General features: G+C 46.6%; 1 protein-coding gene across 1 annotated transcript in view; it reads right to left on the bottom strand.

The window, feature by feature from the left end:
* LOC309551829 (scavenger receptor cysteine-rich domain-containing protein DMBT1-like) overlaps positions 1-19,388 on the bottom strand; it is a gene marked incomplete at both ends in the record, with an annotated part of 214,327 nt that overhangs the window by 162,591 nt on the left and 32,348 nt on the right. The gene's annotated exons all lie outside the window — the stretch shown is intronic.

The following is a 19,388-nucleotide window of genomic DNA, read 5'->3' as shown; positions in this document are numbered from 1 at the left end:
TTTAGCTGTGTCCGACTCTTAGTGACCATAGCACACCAGCCTTTTCTATTCTCCACTGCCTCCTGGAGCTTGCTTAACTTCATGTTCATTGTGTCGATGATACTATCTATGAATCTTGTTGTCCTCTTCTCCTTTTTCCTTCCATGTTACCCAGCATCAGGATCTTTTCCAATAATAAGGAGGGAGTGACAGCAGCAGGGACGTGTGTAGGATACCGGAAGCCGGGCGCAGGTGCAGAGGACCCCAGGGACCGGGACAGAGAGGGCAGAGAGTGGTGGTAGCGGCGGTGGCAGACGGACACCGCACGATACTGAGGAGAGTGTTCCCGGGAGGAGGAGAAGAGGAGGAGGGGACCGTCCCCAGTGTGGGAGGCAGCAGCAGCAGCTGCAAGCAAGGCAGGGAAGAGAGAGCTGTGTGACTGGGCTCGGGAACCAATAGCAGCGGCGACGGCAAGGACAAGGACCTGACAGGACCTGACTGGGGATGTAAGGTAACAGCTGGTAGGGGGGTGGGGCTGGTGGGGGGACTAAAAGCACAACACTACTAGCAATACAGGTTGCTAAGGGGCTGCTATCTGCTTAAAACTACTCTGCGACTGCTCTGCGACCGACTGACCGCTCTGCGACCGACTGACTGCTCTGCGACCGACTGACCGCTCTGCGACCGACTGACCGCTCTGCGACCGACTGACGCTCTGTGATCGACTGACCGCTCTGCGACCGACTGACGCTCTGTGACCAACTGACCGCTCTGTGACCGACTGACCGCTCTGCGACCAACTGACAACTGACTGCGCTGTGACTGACTGCTCTGCGACTGTCTGACTGTGCTCTGCGACTTACTGACAGTGTTCTGTGACTGACCTACTGGTGAAGATCTTTGGACGGGTGAGTATCTTTGCGACTGGTGAGCATCTTGCGACTGGTGAGTATCTTTGCGACTGGTGAGTATCTGGTGAGTATCTGCGACTGGTGAGTATCTGCGATTGGTGAGTATCTGCGACTGGTGAGTATCTTGCGACTGGTGAGTATCTTGCGACTGGTGAGTATCTCTGCGACTGGTGAGTATCTTGCGACTGGTGAATATCTTGCGACTGGTGAGTATCTTGGGACTGGGAGTATCTTGCGACTGGTGAGTATCTTGTGACTGGGAGTATCTTGCGATTGGTGAGTATCTTGCGACTAGTGAGTATCTTGCGACTGGTGAGTATCTTTGCGTCTGTTGTATCTTAGTGACTGGTTAGTATATTAGCGACTGGTGAGTACCCCAGGTTTTGTACCAGGGGAGTAAGTGGTAGTGTAGGTAAGGAAGAGCAGGTCGTTAACATTATCCCCATAGAGTAGTGGGTAATAATGTCCGACAGGATTGGGGATGCCACTCAGTGCACTTCTTGCGCCATGTATGAGTTTCTTGATGAACCAATCGAGGGCGAATACTGCTGTGCAAGATGTGAGCGACTTGTTGCTCTGGAAGCCCACATTGTGGATCTAGAGAACACAGTGGTAAGACTGCGTGGCATCTACAACCTGGAAAGGAGCTTGGACATTACCCATCAGGCGCTGGCAGGGGCCAGCATAGAGGAGGGAGGAATAGAGGAGACGCAAGCAGCAGAGGTACGCAGCTGGGTGACTGTTAGGAATGTTAGTGGGAGGAGTGTCAGGGAGGCCAGTCCTGAGTTGGTACACCCTAACATATTTGCCGAGTTGCAGGTTGAGGGGGATATCAACTCAGGGGTGGCAGTGCTGGAGCATGCGCCCTCCCCCAGCTGCCAGGGGAGGGACGGCTCCAGGAAGAAGGGGGGCCGTAACTCAGGAAAGGTTAGAAAGGTTGTGGTAGTTGGGGACTCAATTATCAAGAGAATAGAGAGGGCAATCTGTAAAAAAGATCTCGTGAACCGAACAGTATGTTGTTTACCGGGCGCCCGCGTTCGGCACATCGCAGATCTGGCAGACAGATTATTGTGCGGGGCTGGGGATGACCCAGCGGTCATGGTGCATGTGGGCACTAATGACAAAGTAAAAGGTAGGTGGAGGATCCTAAAGAACGATTTCAGGGACTTAGGTAATAGATTGAGGAAAAGGACCTCCAAGGTGGTTTTCTCTGAAATACTGCCTGTACCTCGAGCCACACAGGAGAGGCAGAAGGAGATTAGGGAACTTAACAAGTGGCTGAGGAACTGGAGTAGGAAGGAGGGGTTTGGGTTCCTGGAGAACTGGGCTGACTTCTCAGTCGGCTACTGGCTCTTTAGTAAGGATGGGCTGCACCTTAATGGGGACGGTACAGCTCTTTTGGGGAGGAAAGATGGCCCCCAAGTTGGAGGGGCTTTTAAACTAGGAGACGGGGGGAGGGCTCAGAAGTAGAATCAGTCAGGAGGGAGCAAAGGACTGAAGGCAGCTGTAGGGTCAGCAGCGACAGTAGGTCCACAACGTCAATTGGCAGGTCTGTGCGGGAGAACCGCAGACCAAACAGGAATAAACATAACCACCAATCACGTTTAACTTCCGTAAAACTAAGAGGGGTATATGCTAATGCCAGGAGCCTAGCTAATAAAATGGATGAGTTGGAAATGTTAGTACATGAGGAGGACATAGACCTTGTGGGAATAGCGGAGACTTGGTTCGACCCCTCACATGACTGGCTGGCCAATATCCAAGGGTATTCGGTGTACCGGAAGGACAGGGTAGGAAAAAGAGGGGGAGGGGTATGTCTCTACGTCAAGAACAATGTAAAGGTGATTGAGAGGAGTGACATTACGGAAGGGATGAGTATGGAGTTAGAATCCGTATGGGTTGAACTCCATAGGGAAGGAGAAAAGGGAAAAGTAATTGTGGGGGTTTGCTATAGGCCACCTAAACAAGGGGAGGAGGTAGAGCTGGAATTTTTAGCACTTTTGGGTAAAGTGGCAAAGCTAGGATCAGTCATCATATTGGGGGACTTCAATTATTCCGACATTGACTGGGAAGAGGGGACTACACACACACAGAAGGCCCGTCTATTCATGGAAACCTTACAGGATAACTACATGTCTCAGTTGGTGGATTCTCCTACTAGAGAAAATGCAGTCCTGGATCTATTGATCACTAATGACCCAGACCTAATCTTGGAGGTAGGAGTCCAGGACAACCTGGGCTCTAGCGATCACAGGATGATCACATTTAGCGTAAATAACAATATAGCAAGGCAAGTGGGGAACATAAGAACCCTTAACTTCAGAAGGGCAGACTTTCCAAAATTGTACTCATTGATGGAAAGGGTAAACTGGGACTAGACTCTGGGATCCCTGACCACAGAGGAAAAATGGGAATGCTTTAGGAACATATTAAGCAAAGGCATCTTGCAGTGCATTCCTATGGGAAATAAATTTAGAAGAGACAAAGCCAAACCTGGCTGGCTAAACCGTAGAGTTAAAAAACTTATTAGGGGAAAAAAAATTGGCCTTCAGGAAATATAAATCAGAGGGCACAGTATCGGCTTTCGACCAATACAAGGAGGCAAATAAGAAGTGTAAACACGAAATCAAGATGGCTAAAATAGACTTTGAGAGACAAATAGCGGAGGATAGTAAAAAAAACCCAAAGAAATTCTTTAAGTATCTCAACAGCAAAAAAACTGGGGCAGAGCATATTGCACACATAATTAACGATGATGGGAGGATGGTTACAGAGGACACTGAAAAAGCAACCGTGCTGAATGCTTTTTTCTCGTCAGTATTTACACAGGAAACGGGGGGGTACACTGACCATGACGGTATGGTTAGTAGTAATACACAGGACTTGCCACTATGGCTAACAGAGGGTGAAATCAGGGAAAGGCTGGACAAACTTAACACAAACAAATCACCAGGCCCGGATGGCGTACATCCGAGAGTACTCAAGGAACTCAGTAAGGTTATATCCAGACCACTGTTCCTGATCTTTGCGGACAGTATTAGGACAGGAGATGTACCAGGGGAGTGGAGGAAAGCAAACGTGATTCCGATATTCAAAAAGGGTCAGAGACATATACCGGGAAATTATAGGCCAGTCAGTCTGACATCAGTAGTATGTAAACTTCTGGAGGGGATGATAAGGGACTATATCGTAGAGTTTGCTAAAGACAACAGCATCATCAGTAGTAACCAGCATGGGTTTACAAATGGGCGTTCTTGTCAAACCAATCTCTTAACATTCTACGAGGAGGTGAGCTGTGAGCTAGATAGGGGCAGACCAGTGGATGTGGTGTACCTAGATTTCGCTAAGGCGTTTGATACAGTTCCCCACAAGTGCTTAATTTATAAAATAAGGTCTGCAGGTATCGACAGCAGGGTTTGCTCTTGGATACGGAACTGGCTAAAAGGGCGTATCCAAAGGGTGGTAATAAACAGCGCATACTCAGACTGGTCTGAGGTAGTAAGCGGGGTCCCCCAAGGCTCAGTCCTAGGACCAACCTTGTTCAATTTATTCATAAACAGCATTGAGGACGGGATCAGTAGTTCGATATCAGTTTTTGCTGATGACACAAAATTAGGCAGGGCAATAACAGCACAGCATGAAGCAGATATCCTACAGAATGACCTGGACAAAATAACGGAGTGGGCAAGGGCTTGGCAAATGAGGTTTAACGTGGAGAAGTGTAAGGTTTTGCACTTGGGGACTAGAAACATTAAAGCACAATACACGTTAGGAGGGGAACCCTTGGGGGAATCAAAAATGGAGAAGGATCTGGGAGTCTTGGTTGATGATAGACTAGGCAACAGCTTGCAATGTCAAGCGGCGGCTACCAAGGCTAGCAGAATATTAGCATGCATAAAGAAAGGGATGTTTTACAGAGATAAGACTATAATCCTTCCACTTTATAAAACTCTGGTCCGACCGCATCTGGAGTATTCTGTCCAGTTCTGGTCGCCAGTCCTCAGAAGGGATGTGTTGGAGCTGGAGAGAGTACAGAGAAGGGCAACTAAACTAATTAGGGGACTGGATGACATTGATTATGAAGAGCGTCTCCAATCGCTTGATTTATTCTCCCTGGAGAAGAAACGCCTGAGGGGGACATGATAGCAATTTTTAAATATCTCAATGGGGATCTCAGCTTAGAAAAAAAGCTGTTCAGTCGAAGGGATTGCATGAGGACTCGGGTGCACACAATGCGATTAGAGGAGAAGCTTTTTAACCTCAGGCAACGTGGGGAGTTCTTTACTGTTAGGGCAACAAGATTGTGGAATTCTATACCACAAGATGTGGTTTCTGCGGGTAGTATGGTGGCTTTCAAAAGACAATTAGACGTACATCTCAAGGAACAGAACATTCAGGGGTATGTGAGATTATTACAGCCACACACACCTACACAGGTTAAACTGGATGGACTATTGTCTTTATTCAACCTCACCTACTATGTAACTATATGTAACTATGTAAGTCCACACTTTGCATTAGGTGGCCAAAGTATTTGAGTTTCAGCTTCAGGATCTGTCCTTCCAGTGAATATTCAGAGTCGATTTCCTTCAGAATTGACTGGTTTGATCTTCTTGCCATTCAAGGGACTTTCAAGAGTCTTATCCAACACCATCATTTAAAAGCATAAATTCTTCAACATTCAGCCTTCCTTATGGTCCAACTTTCACAGCCATAGGTTACTTCTGGGAATACCATAGTTTTTACTATACGGCACTGGTAGGGTAATATCCCTGCTTATATCGTATACACGCGTATTAAAAAATAAAGTGTTGTATAAACTGTACAGATATAGTGGCTGCCACTGGACATTGTATTTTGACAGTAGGACCTGCCAACAAAAGTTTCCAATCTTGACTGTTCAGCAAAAGTTGATCAAATTATCAAATTTTTCAGCAAGGACTGCCACACACTGATAAAAATTTGGCTGGTCCCTGTAGAACCTGCCAAATCTGGACCAGTGTATGGTCAGCTTTGCTGTTCCCAAACCTGAACATATACTGGCCTACACATCAACTAGAGTTTCACCAACACAAAATGACTAGGAAGAGGCTACAGTACTGCCTAGAAACATGCTTAAAGCCCTGCTTAGTCAGATGGAACATTGTGTAGCTGAGTGCTACAGCCAGCTTCTCTTCTTCCTTTCACTCACAGGGAGGATCTGTGTAAAATCAGCTCTTGCTTCCCCCGGCAGAGAGCTTGAGCCACTTAGGGAGCAAGAAAGCTTTTGTTTTCACAGTACACTTTCACTTTCTCATTGAGGATATTGCATTAGCCAGAGTTTTGTTTTGTCTTGCCGAGCTGTGCTGATCACTGAGATGTGCTTGCTAGGCCTTACAGTGCCTCATGTTCATCTCTCTTTCTATCACACTGTACTTCACTCAACATTTGAAAAGCATATCCAGCTCCTTCCATACTGCCTAGATGTCACCCTTTACCCCCTTCTTCCTGTCATCCTGCACAACCCCTTGTTCTATCACCGTACACCCCACATCTCTCAACCTGCACCCTCTCTCTGCAAACACTCCCTCAAATGAATGGTTTTGTTTACTTTAAATTAATTTAAACATAAATGGGCATGAACACAAACAGAGACGTTCATATGAATGTGAGCAGTGTGAACACTGAACAATGAACTTGCTTGACAAATTACTTGCTTATAAATGAATGGATTTGTTTGCAAACTGGGAAAACCCCTGTAAAATGTAAAAAACAATTAAACATCCCTTCCAATTTGTTTCCTTTTTTATACTGTATTTTCCATGTCACTGGAGACAATTCACATAATTGTAGAAAAATTCTCAAAATAGCAACTAGAAACACACGGCCCAGTGTTAAATTTACAACATTAGCTAATTTTTTATTATCATTACTGTTGCTTAAAACTGAAATTTGTTTTCTCAGAATATTTACACGTTTATATCCGCTTTTATGAATGTTTCTATTAAATTTGTATTTAAATGATATAATACTATAAAATATTGTAATTTCTTATATATTTTTTTTATTAGAATTTGATACATTCTAGCTTTTTCTATGAACCAATATAGGATATTCATATTTATGTATGTCTGCTTTGTAGCTTTGAAGAAGTGAGAGGTCTTAGATCCCCAAAATGCATTGGCTCTCTACTGCAACAGCATGTTTTAGCTAGCGCTGCATTCCGTTGGTGTCTCAGAGGAGCCAGCAGTGCCCACCAGCAGTACCAGCCAGCAGTACTAGCCAGAAGTACCGGCCAGCAGTACCAGCCAGCAGTCCCTACCAGCAGTACCAGATAGCAATACCAGCCAGCAGTACCAGCCAGCAGTACTCACCAGCAGTACCCGCCAGCAGTACCAGCCAGCAGTACCCACCAGCAGTACCAGCCAGGAGTACTTACCAGCAGTACCAGTCAGCAGTACCCACCAGCAGTACAAGCCAGCAGTACAAGCCAGCAGTACTAGCCAGCAGTACTCGCCAGCAGTACCAGCCAGCAGTACTCACCAGCAGTACCAGCCAGCAGTACCCACCAGCAGTACCCACCAGCAGTTTCCACCAGCAGTACTCACCAGCAGTACCAGCTAGGAGTACCAGACAGCAGTACCCACCAGCAGTACCAGCCAGCAGTTTTCATCAGTGGTGACTCTAGGAAAAATGTATGGGGGGGGGGGCACATAAGATACCACAGTCAAAACTGGGGGTGGCACTCATATTTTTTCACCACCATATCATACCACTGAAAAAAAAAGTATATATAAATATGGTTGCAAAATACGAGAGCAATGCCGTATGCGATGATACCTTTTTATTGTGCTAACCTAATACTTAAAAGACAAGGTTTCAAGGGTTTTCCTTTCTTCTTCAGGTATTGCTTCAGACCTGAGAAAAAGATAAACTCTCAAAAGCTTTTCTTTATAGTTTAAAGCAATTTCAGCAAACAGTTTACGCAGTAATAACCCCTCATATTGGTGCCAGTTTATGCAGTAATAGCCCCTAGTATTGGCGTCAGTTTATGAAGTAAAAGCCCCCAGTATTGGTGCCAGTTTATGCAGTAATAGCCCCTAGTATTGGTGCCAGTTTCCACAGTAAAACCCCTAGTATTGGTGCCAGTTTATGCAGTAATAGCCCCTACTATTGGTGCCAGTTTCCACAGTAAAACCCCTAGTATTGGTGCCAGTTTACTCAGTAATAGCCCCTAGTATTGGTGCCAGTTTATGCAGTAATAGCCCCTAGTATTGGTGCCAGTTTACACAGTAATAGCCCAGTCAGGTGGACCCAATTGGACCGATTGTGTGAATGGAGCCCAAGGTTGCTTTCACATGTATGCACTGCAGTTTACCTGCACCTCAACTGACCTCAATCTTTACTTCTTCCTCAGGATTCCTGCAGGTATCGCTGGCTGCTGCTGTCCCCTAAGCGGGTATAGCTGGTGGCTGCTGCTGGCTGTCCTCCAGGGCTGGTACTGCTGGTGGGTACTGCTGGTGGGTACTGCTGGCTGTTACTGCTAGCTGGTACTGCTGTTGGGTACTTCAGGCTGGTACTGCTGGTGGGTACTGCTGCTGGCTGGTACTGCTGGTGGGTACCAGTGGCATCACTAGGGGGGGCAGAGGGGGCCATGGCCCCCCAACATTATGCTGTGCCCCCCCATGTGCCCCCCAACAGGATCACGGCTACATCCTGCTCTAGGATGGCGGGTGGGTAAGCCCAGATTGCGGGCTCCCGACCCGCCATCCCCAAGCATTAGTGTACATAACAGAGCCGGCACTAGAGGAAGCAGAGTCAATGCTTCCTGTATAGCGTCGGCTTCTGTTACAGGCAGAGTGATACCAAATGTATTCTACCTGTGACAGGGCGCAGGAGAGATACAAGAAGCAGTGGCTCTGCTCTCTACTGCAGGTGCATGCTTTGTCTAGCGCCGCACTCCCTTGGTGTCTCAGAGGAGCCAGCAGTACCCACAGCAGTACCCACCAGCAGTACCAGCCAGTGGGTTCCAAGTGAAAAGGGCTATAGTCACAAAGTCCCTAGCTGGTTCGGGAGTATCTGAAAGAACCGGTATTCATGATACCAGTATTATTTACAGTATTATCCCATAGATGCAGAGTGCTGGCCTCGAACAGTGGGCTATTTGAGCCCAGCACTCTGCATCTGTGTGATATTACATCTAAAGACTTGGTTCAACAAGCCAGCAAAGGAAATGGCAAGCAATGGTGCCATAAATCAAGCCATTGCATGGAGTCATTGACTGTCTTGAGTCAATGGATTTGGATTGGATTTGCCAAATTACCTACCTTTGAATATTATCTGTGATTTGAAGCTTGTGGTCATTTCCTCTGATCTATAGAGAAGAGGTACGGTCATCAACGGCTAGTAGCACTACCACAAAGCAGCGCTTCTAACTCACTTTGCGCTCAGGAACAACCATAACAGCTTGTTATTATGATTGTGAGGAGAATTCCCATTGAACAGACCCAGTGAGATGGAGGAGAAGATACAGGATCCTGTATTATACTATTTGTATTATACTATTTGTTGGTGCATCTGACCCCTGCAGGGGTTCAGTCTTCTGTTGAGTGTGGAGCTGAGGGGGGAGCATGAGTGGATTCATCTCCTGTTTTTGGAGAATATATTTTTTGCACCATATCACTTTACCATTTTCTATGAATTTCTTACTCATTCGATTGTTTTATGAACTTATTTGAAAATTGCACTTTTTGCACATTTCTGCACGGAGAGCACTTTTCTGTAGCACTGTATTTATTATTACAGAGTGTGTAATTTATAAATGTGTTAACCACTATAATAGTATATAAGCATTTTTCATCTTTGCAATTTATCATTGTTTTCAAATGGAGTTTGTGCAATAGGACCACACATACACATTTTGATATTTCATTTATCCCTTATATAACTTTTTTCCCTTGTTTCTGATTTTTTTCATAAGTATTGCACATATTTTATAGGCAGCGCCACCTATACCTCTTCCTAATATTCATTTTGGACTCTGACTGTTGATTTGATATTCTCATTAGACTTTGTACACATGCACCAGTGAAAGACTGACTGTGAAAAGTTTCATGTAGCTTTTAAACCTGTTGTTGCTGCTACCTCCACTGTTCAATGCAGGCCCATGCTGGATAAAAATCAGGCGTCGCAGCCAAATCTACCTAAAAATAATTTTTTTTGTCAGTTTGTAATAAAATTAATTGAGTTGATGCTGCTTTATTTAAGTCAAACTAAATGTTAATGTTAAAAAGTAGTGTTGAGCGAACACGGACTGTATTATTCGTGTTCGTACCGAATAATTGGATTTTTGTTACCCGAACACGGACCCGAAAACTTTACTGTATGTTCGGGTTTAAAATCCGTGTTTGGTCATTTTATTTCTGGGTTTGTATGTATTGGCGCACTTTTAATGCCGGGCTTTCAACAGCCAATCAACAAGCGTTTAACTGGTGTGCCTTAAGCAATCCCAGCCATGCCTACAAATGTATTAGTAGCTGTGATTGGCCATCTGAAGCATGTGACCAAGTCTTTATAAGTTCGAGACCGAGCGCCGCTGCGTCATTCTGCTGTAGTACAGGGACAGAGCACACATCATACGTGCTGGCTGCTGATTAGGGACAGACAGTCAAAAATTATATTGTGTCCGAAAAGAATTCAGGGACAGGTCGGAGTGCAGGCAGGGCGAGATATTAGGGCATTTTAGGGCGAGGCTGGAGATAGGCAGGGTCAGTGTTCTACAATCGATTTTTCTGTGTGGGGGGGTTTGCAGTGCCGGCAGTGACCGATCTTATCAATCATTTTAGGGCCAGGCTGGAGATAGGCAAGGTCAGTGTTCTACAATCGATTTTGCTGTGTGTGGGGTGGTGTGAACACAATCTTTTTGCCCGCTGAGGGATATTATATATCATATTTTCTATTCCGCTATTCAATCTACACCTTTGGGGTAAAAACAATTAAATTGCGGGATAGTCTGTATCGGTACGTGTGAGATACACCTTTCCAATTTTTGGGGCGCATTTCATACCGCCGAGGATTGCAGGGTGTTTCAGTGTGCCTCCTGCCTGTTCTGAACTCCTCCTACTCCTCATCCTGCCTTTGGGGGTACAAAAAATAGTAATTTGGGCCTAGTCTGGGTCTGTACATGTGAGATACATACACCTTTTGATATCATATTTTCTATTCCGCTATTCAATCTACACCTTTGGGGTAAAAACAATTAAATTGCGGGATAGTCTGTATCGGTACGTGTGAGATACACCTTTCCAATTTTTGGGGCACATCTCATACCGCCGAGGATTGCAATGTGCTTCAGTCTGCCTCCTGCCTGTTCCGAACTCCTCCTACTCCTCATCCTGCCTTTGGGGGTACAAAAAATAGTAATCGGGGCCTAGTCTGGTCTGTACGTGTGAGATACATACACCTTTTGATATCATATTTTCTATTCCGCTATTCAATCTACACCCTTGGGGTAAAAACAATTAAATTGCGGGATAGTCTGTATCGGTACGCGTGAGATACACCTTTCCAATATTTGGGGCGCATCTTATACCGCCGAGGATTGCAGGGTGCTTCATTTTGAATCCTGTTCGGACCTCCTCCTACTCCTCATCCTGCCTTTAGGGTACAAAAAATTGTAATCGGGGCCTAGTCTGTGTTTGTACGTGTGAGATACACCACCGTTTTGTAAAATTTTTCCTATTCCGCTATTCAATATACACCCTCTTTGATTGTAAAAAATTTAATTACGGCATAGTCTGTATCGGTACATGTGAGATACACCTTTTTAAATTTGTTTGGCGCATCTCCTTCCACCGCTGAGGATTGCAGGGCGCTTCAGTTGGCCTCCTGTTCCGAACTCCTCCTACTCCTCTTCCTCATCCTGCCTTTAGGGTACAAAAAATTGTAATCGGGGCCTAGTCTGTGTTTGTACGTGTGAGATACACCGTTTTTATAAAAATGTTCCTATTCAATATACACCCTGTTTGAGTGTAAAAAATTAAATTACGGCATAGTCTGTATCGGTACATGTGAGATACACCTTTTTAAATTTGTTTGGCGCATCTCCTTCCACCGCCGAGGATTGCAGGGCGCTTCAGTTTGCCTCCTGTTCCAAACTCCTCCTACTCCTCTTCCTCATCCTGCCTTTAGGGTACAAAAAATTGTAATCGGGGCCTAGTCTGTGTTTGTACGTGTGAGATACACCACCGTTTTGTAAAATTTTTCCTATTCCGCTATTCAATATACACCCTTTTGGAGTGTAAAAAATTAAATTACGGCATAGTCTGTATTGGTACGTGTGAGATACACCTTTTAAATTTATTTGGCGCATCTCCTTCCACCGCCAAGGATTGCAGGGCGCTTCAGTTTGCCTCCTGTTCCGAACTCCTCCTACTCCTCTTCCTCATCCTGCCTTTAGGGTACAAAAAATTGTAATCGGGGCCTAGTCTGTGTTTGTACGTGTGAGATTTTTATCCTATTTTCTATTCCGCTATTCAATATACACCCTTTTGGGGTAAAAAAATTTAAATTGCGGCATAGTTTGCATATTTGACTGTGAGATACACCCGTGCGATACTGTTGTTGTTTTGTTCCGCTATTCAATAAACACCTTTCTAGGGCAAGATCATAAATTACAGAAATATGAGGAGACCGTCAAATAGGGGCCTTGGCCTCGGTCGTGGTGCTGCTGGTAGAGCTCCTGTTGCAAGGAGAGGACGTGGTCGATCTGTGCCAGCTACACGCACAAGTGAAACACCTTCCTCAAGTGTGAGTAGGCGACAGAACCTGCAGCGGTATTTGGTAGGGCATCATGCGCCTCTAGAAGTGATGAGGCCAGAAGAAGTACAGGCGATAGTAGATTGGGTTGCTGACAGTGCCTCCAGTTCCTTCACATTGTCTCCCACCCAGTCTACTGCAGAAAGGTCAGAGTTGGCACCTGCAGCCAATGTCCAACCGTCTTTCACCTCACCCCCTTGCAAATCAGGCAAGCAGTCTGAGCCCCAAGTCATGCAGCAGTCTCTTCTTCTTTTTGATGACTCTGTCAGCAGGGTTTCCCAGGGCCATCCACCTAGCCCTGCCCCAGAAGTGGAAGAGATTGAGTGCAGCGATGCCCAACCACTTATTTCTCAAGATGAGTACATGGAAGGACCATTGCAGCACGTCTCCGATGATGACGAAACGCAGGTGCCAACTGCTGCGGCATTCAGAATTGTGGAGACCGACAAGGGGGGCAGGGGTGAAGACTGGGTGGAAGATGATGTGGAGGATGATGAGGTCCTCGACCCCACATGGAATGAAGGTCATGCAGGTGACCTGAGTAGTTTGGAGGAAGAGGCGGTGGTCGCACAGAGCCACCAGCACAGCAGAAGAGGGAGCAGGGTGCAGAAGCGGAGCGGCCATGCCCTAGACACTACGCCTGCTACTGCCCAATGCAGCAAGGGAACGAGCGCACCAAAGCGAGCTCAAAGGAGTTCTCTAGCGTGGAAGTTCTTCAGAAAATGTGCTGATGACAGGACACGAGTGGTTTGCACCCTGTGCAATCAGAGCCTGAAGCGAGGCATAAACCTTCTCAACCTGAGCACAACCTGCATGATCAGGCATCTAAGTGCAAAGCACGAGCTGCAGTGGAGTAGACACCTTCAAAACCAAGAAAGGTCTCTGGCTCCTCCTGCTTCCTCTTCTGCTGCAGTCTCGGCCTCTCCATCCACATCTATACACAAAATTGCCGTGCAATATAGGCCCTTACCCCTGTTAAGGACTAATGAAAAAAACATTGGGATAGAAAAGGCGGGGCTTTGCGGGCCAGTGGGAGTAGAAGGATCAGAGACAAAACTGATTATAAAACCAAAAATACATTTTATTGATATATAAAGAATAAAAAACACGCATGGGCTACCATGCATGTATGATTGCAACAAACTAACATACAAATAAAATCAAAACCTATAATGTCACTGTTGGTATAGAAACATATCCCGTAAAGGGATTTAAGCCAAAAAACAAAGCCTGTATAAGGTGGAAGATGGGTCTCAAGCTGGATTCGGTCACGGTAGGTCCCCAGCAAGCCGACGCGTTTCGCTCAAGGCTTCCTCAGGGCCTGAGAGACCATAACAGACCAATGTTTCCTTCTTAGCAGTGACCTGTGTTAAGCGACAGGGCTGCAGCGATACATATGCCGTTCGGAAGGTATTGCTTCCATATTAACCATACAAAATATAAAATAGACCTCAAAGATATATTTTTCTTGCACCGAGTCCGATATACTGGGTCCCGACTGAGTCATCAAAGTCAAGGCTTCTGGGGATAGTTCCACTGTAGCCTCTTGGGGTAGAGTCACCCCTCAGCAGGTGGATGTCCTCTTCCTGATTTATTCATCCTTATATGCACCTTCACTCCCAGATACAATAAATCTAGTATTTATATTGCAATAATTATAATCCGGGAGCCAAGCACCTTCCTCTGTGCACTTGGTAAGAGGTATATCCTCAGGATACGGGTCAAATATGACAACCGCGTTGACCTCTCCTCAGACTGAAAAAGTATTCCAGGCAGGAAACAAGGACTTATACAAACATATATTCCAGTTATATGGACCCAAGGTCCTGGGCTATCCAAGCCCTCTGTATCGTGTGCACTGCACCACCTGCCTACCTTCATCCACATCTGTAGTGATACCGGCACCTGCCACCCCGCAAACAGACGATCTGTCAGCAACACCACCATCTGGGTCACCAACCATCTCCACAATATCCCGTGGAAGCGTTCAGCTTTCCATCTCCCAAACACTTCAGAGGAAGAGGAAGTACCCCCTACCCACCCGCGATCCCTGGCTCTGAATGCCAGCATTTCAAAATTCTTGGCCTTTGAAATGCTGTCATTCCGTCTGGTGGAGACGCACAGTTTTAAAAGCCTTATGTCGGTGGCTGTCCCACAGTACGTCGTGCCCAGCCGCCACTACTTTTCCAGGCAAGCCATCCCTTCCCTGCACAACCAAGTGGGGGAAAAAATCAGATGTGCACTGCGCAACGCCATCTGTGCCAAGGTCCACCTAACTACCGATACGTGGACCAGTAAGCACGGTCAGGGGCGTTATATCTCCCTAACGGCACACTGGGTAAATGCAGTGGCGGATGGGCCTGAGGCGGATAGCAATTTGGCGCATGTCCTTCCACCACCGAGGATTGCAGGGTGCTTCAGTTTGCCTCCTGTTCCTAACTCCTCCTACTCCGCTTCCTCAGCCTCTACCGCCTCCTCATCCGGTCAGCGTAACACCTTCACCACCAACTTCAGCACGGCCAGGGGTAAACGACAGCAGGCAGTTTTAAAACTTGCCTGTTTGGGGGAAAAACCACACACTGCCTGTTTGGGGGAAAAACCACACACCGCGCAGGAGTTGTGGAGGAGCATGGAACAGCAGACAAATGAGTGGTTGCTTCCAGCGAGCCTCAAGCCCGGCCTGGTGGTGTGCGATAACAGGCGAAATCTCAAAGCAGCTCTGGGCCTAGCCGGTTTGACGCACATCCCTTGCCCTGCGCATGTGCTGAATTTGGTGGTGCAGAGGTTCCTTAAAAATTACCCCGATACGTCAGAGCTGCTGCAGAAAGTGCGGGCCGTCTGTGCGCACTTTCGGCGTTCTCACCCTGCTGCTGCTCGCCTGTCAGCGCTGCAGCGTAACTTCAGCCTTCCCGCTCACCGCCTCATATGTGACGTGCCCACAAGGTGGAACTCCACCTTGCACATGCTGGAAAGACTGTGCGAGCAGCAGCAGGCCATAGTGGAATTTCAGCTGCAGCACGCACGCGTGAGTCGCTCTGCGGAACAGCACCACTTCACCACCAATAACTGGGCCTCCATGCGAGACCTGTGTGCCTTGTTGCGCTGTTTTGAGTACTCCACCAACATGGCCAGTGCCGATGACGCTGTTGTCAGCTTAACTATACCACTTCTATGCCTCCTTCAAAAAACGATTCGGGCGATGATGGAAGAGGATGGGGCACAGGATGAGGAGGAGGAGGATGAAGAGGTAACATTTCCAAGGCTTTCAGGGCAGTCATTCGCAAGGGGCTCCGAGGGTGGGTTCCTGCACCCACAAACGCCAGGGACACAATTGTCCAGCAGGGGCACAGTTCTGGAGGAGGAGATGGAGGAGGAGATGGAACCATGTTCACAGCAGGGTGGTACCCAGGCCAGCTCATGGCCATCACTGGTGCGTGGCTGGGGGGATACAGAGTACACAGACGATACACCTCCCACAGAGGACAGCCTTTCGTTGCCTCTGGGCAGCCTGGCACACATTACATGCTGCAGTGTCTCCACAACGACCGCCGAGTTGCCCACATTCTAACTTGTGCTGATTACTGGGTGGCCACGCTGCTGGATCCCCGTTACAAGGACAACGTACTGTCCTTAATTCACTCACTGGAGTGCGATCGCAAGATGTGCGAGTACAAGCGCATGCTGGTAGACGCGATGCTGCTGGCATTCCCACCTGACAGCGGGGCCACAGTGGAAGCACAAGGCAGAGGAGGAGGAGGAGGAAGAGGTCGCCAACGCAACCAGGGCACCGCCAGCACCTCAGAAGGCAGGGTTAGCATGGCCGAAATGTGGAAAAGCTTTGTCAGCACGCCACAACAAACAGCAGCACCAGCAGCTCATATGGGACGTCTTAGCAGGAGGCAGCATTTCACCAACATGGTGGAGCAGTATGTGTGCACACGCCTACATGTAGTGAATGACGGGTCTGCCCCCTTCAACTTCTGGGTCTCCAAATTGGGCACATGGCCTGAGCTTTCCCTTTACACCTTGGAGGTGCTGGCGTGCCCTGCAGCCAGTGTATTTTCTGAACGTATATTTAGCACGGCTGGGGGCGTTATCACAGACAAGCGCAGCCGCCTGTCCAGAGACAATGTGGACAAGCTCACGTTCATTAAAATGAACCAGGCATGGATCCCACAGGACTTTTCCGTACCTTGTGCAGAATAGAGATGGATACCGACCTTACCCAGCCATTGTTCTATTTTTGCTCTTTCTCACTCTTTTGGGGTGTACCCTCATTTAAAATGACTGAAAAAAAGCAGTGTTGGCTACCTTGTCCTCCTCCACCGCCGCTTCCACCTACACCACCCATAGGTGTGCGTAGCCTATTGCATTAGGGTGTGCACCCCAAAGTTTAAATACACATGCATGTGTTTGCCTACATGCAGCTAAGGTATGTTCAAAGGAATGGTGAAGCTTAGTAGTTGCCACTACTTCTCATGGGTTAGGGGCATCCTAAGATTTCCAGTGTTTGGCAATCATGAGTCTAGTAGTGACAAGTATGTGTGTTACAACAGTGCACATATGGCAAGGCACAGTATCAATGCCCAGACCCAGGATCGGCAAGTGTGGTGTGGGAGATATTATTATGCCTGTAATCTCAGATATTATTTGAAATAATTTTATCCAAAAGCTCACGATGTTCCTACGAGACCAAAGCATGTGAATAAGGTTTCCTATTTGGCCACATCCTTTCCAACAAAGGGGAGAATGTGCAGAAGAGATCTGGGCTAGAAGTAATGATGAAAAATACCATTGTAGGAGAATTTTTTGAGTCAGCTCCCAGTGTTGCACACAATGTGTGGCTTTAAAAATTGCTCTAAAGGCAGTACTCCACTGCAAGGTAGAAAAGGTGGAGCCCAAGTTATCTTCCTATTTTTGGAAGGATTTTGATTTAGACAAGGTCATCTTCTCCTGTAGAGAAATATAGATAAGCGAGATTCCCTTGCTTTCGGGAGGGGTGGAGAGCTAGAAGTGTAAAAGTAGTTTAGGTAGCTTTTAGAGTTGAGCGAACACCTGGATGTCCGAGTTCGGCGGGTTCGACTGAACTTGAAAAAAAAGTCCTGGTTCATGAGCCGGACTTAACCCGAACTTTGCCCCGATTCCCGAACCCCATTGAAGTCAATGGAGACCCGAACTTTTGAGCACTAAAATGCCTCTAAAACAAACATGGAAAGGGCTAGAGGGCTGCAAATGGCAAACTCATCTTAAGAGCATGGCAAGTGCTCTGCAAACAAATATGGATAGGGAAATAACTTAAAATAACATAAAAAACATAAAAATAAATAATAATCTTGAATGATGTAGGAGGAGGACGAGGCCCATATGGAGTAGAAGGTTGAGGTGGCGGTGGTGTAGGTGGAAGTGGCGGCAGCAGTGGTGGAGGAGGACGAGGTAGCCAACACTGGTTTTGGTTTTAAATAAAAAAAAAATTAAATTCGGGTACACCCCAGAAGAGTAAGAAAGATCAAATTCAGCAATGGCTGGGTAAGGCTGGTATACATGTCTATTCTGCAAAAGGTACGGACAAGTCCTGTGGGATCCATGCCTGGTTCATTTTAATGAACGTGAGCTTGTCCACATTGCCTCTGGACAGGCAGCTGCGCTTGTCTGTGATAACGCCTCCAGCCATGCTAAATACACGTTCAGATAATACACTGGCTGCAGGGCAGGCCAGCACCTCCAAGGCGTAAAGGGCAAGCTCAGGCCATGTGCCCAACTTGGAGACCCAGAAGTTGAAGGGGGCAGACCCGTCATTCAGTACGTCTAGGCGTGTGCACACATACTGCTCCACCATGTTAGTGAAATGCTGCCTCCTGCTAAGATGTTCCATATCAGCTGCTGGTGCTGCTGCTTGTTGTGGCGAGCTGATAAAGCTTTTCCACATTTCGGCCATGCTAACCCTGCCTTCTGAGGTGCTGGCTGTGCCCTGGCAGCGTTGACGACCTCTCCCTCCTCCCCTGCCTTGGCCTTGTGCTTCAACTGTGCCCCCACTGTCAGGTGGGAATGCCACCAGCAGCGCATTTACCAGAGTGCGCTTGTACTCACGCATCTTCCGATCACGCTCCAGTAAGGGAATTAAGGACGGTACGTTGTCCTTGTAATGGGGATCAAGCAGGGTGGCCACCCAGTAATCAGCACAAGTTACTATGTTGGATAAAATTAGTAAAAAGGCGCTGGTGTACCTGGATGTTGTTATTATTGGTAAAGTGCAATTCTATTGTGCAAATTGTAATATTTAAATGTAAATGCATAAAATACTAGCTCTTTTATCTAGTGCGATAAACAATGTATAAAATAGGTAAAAAGCAAACAGCCAGTTATCATATACAAAATCACTTAAAATGGTGAAGTGCTAGTAGTGACACAAAAGTGTGCTGTGCAATACACAAATATGTTGTGATAAAAAATATATATATATATACAGTAGGTACAAAATAAACAACCGATAATCAAATACAAAATCACTGAAGATTATAAGGTGCTAGTGACACAATGTGTGCTGTGCAAAGCAAGATTATAATTAAAGTGCTGAAGAGTGCAGTAACTTGCCAATCAAGTGCTTGATAATAGCTTATTATAAAAATTCAGGTATAATACATATAAATACAAGATTGGTGAAAAAATAAGTTAATTTTTGGCAAAAATTATATTAATATTCAG

This window comes from Pelophylax lessonae, assembly GCF_965119305.1.
Source record: "Pelophylax lessonae genome assembly, chromosome: 3".
NCBI lineage: Eukaryota > Metazoa > Chordata > Amphibia > Anura > Ranidae > Pelophylax > Pelophylax lessonae.
The sequence above is the reverse complement of the archived record's forward strand: the minus strand, read 5'-3'. Positions and strand labels throughout refer to the sequence as shown.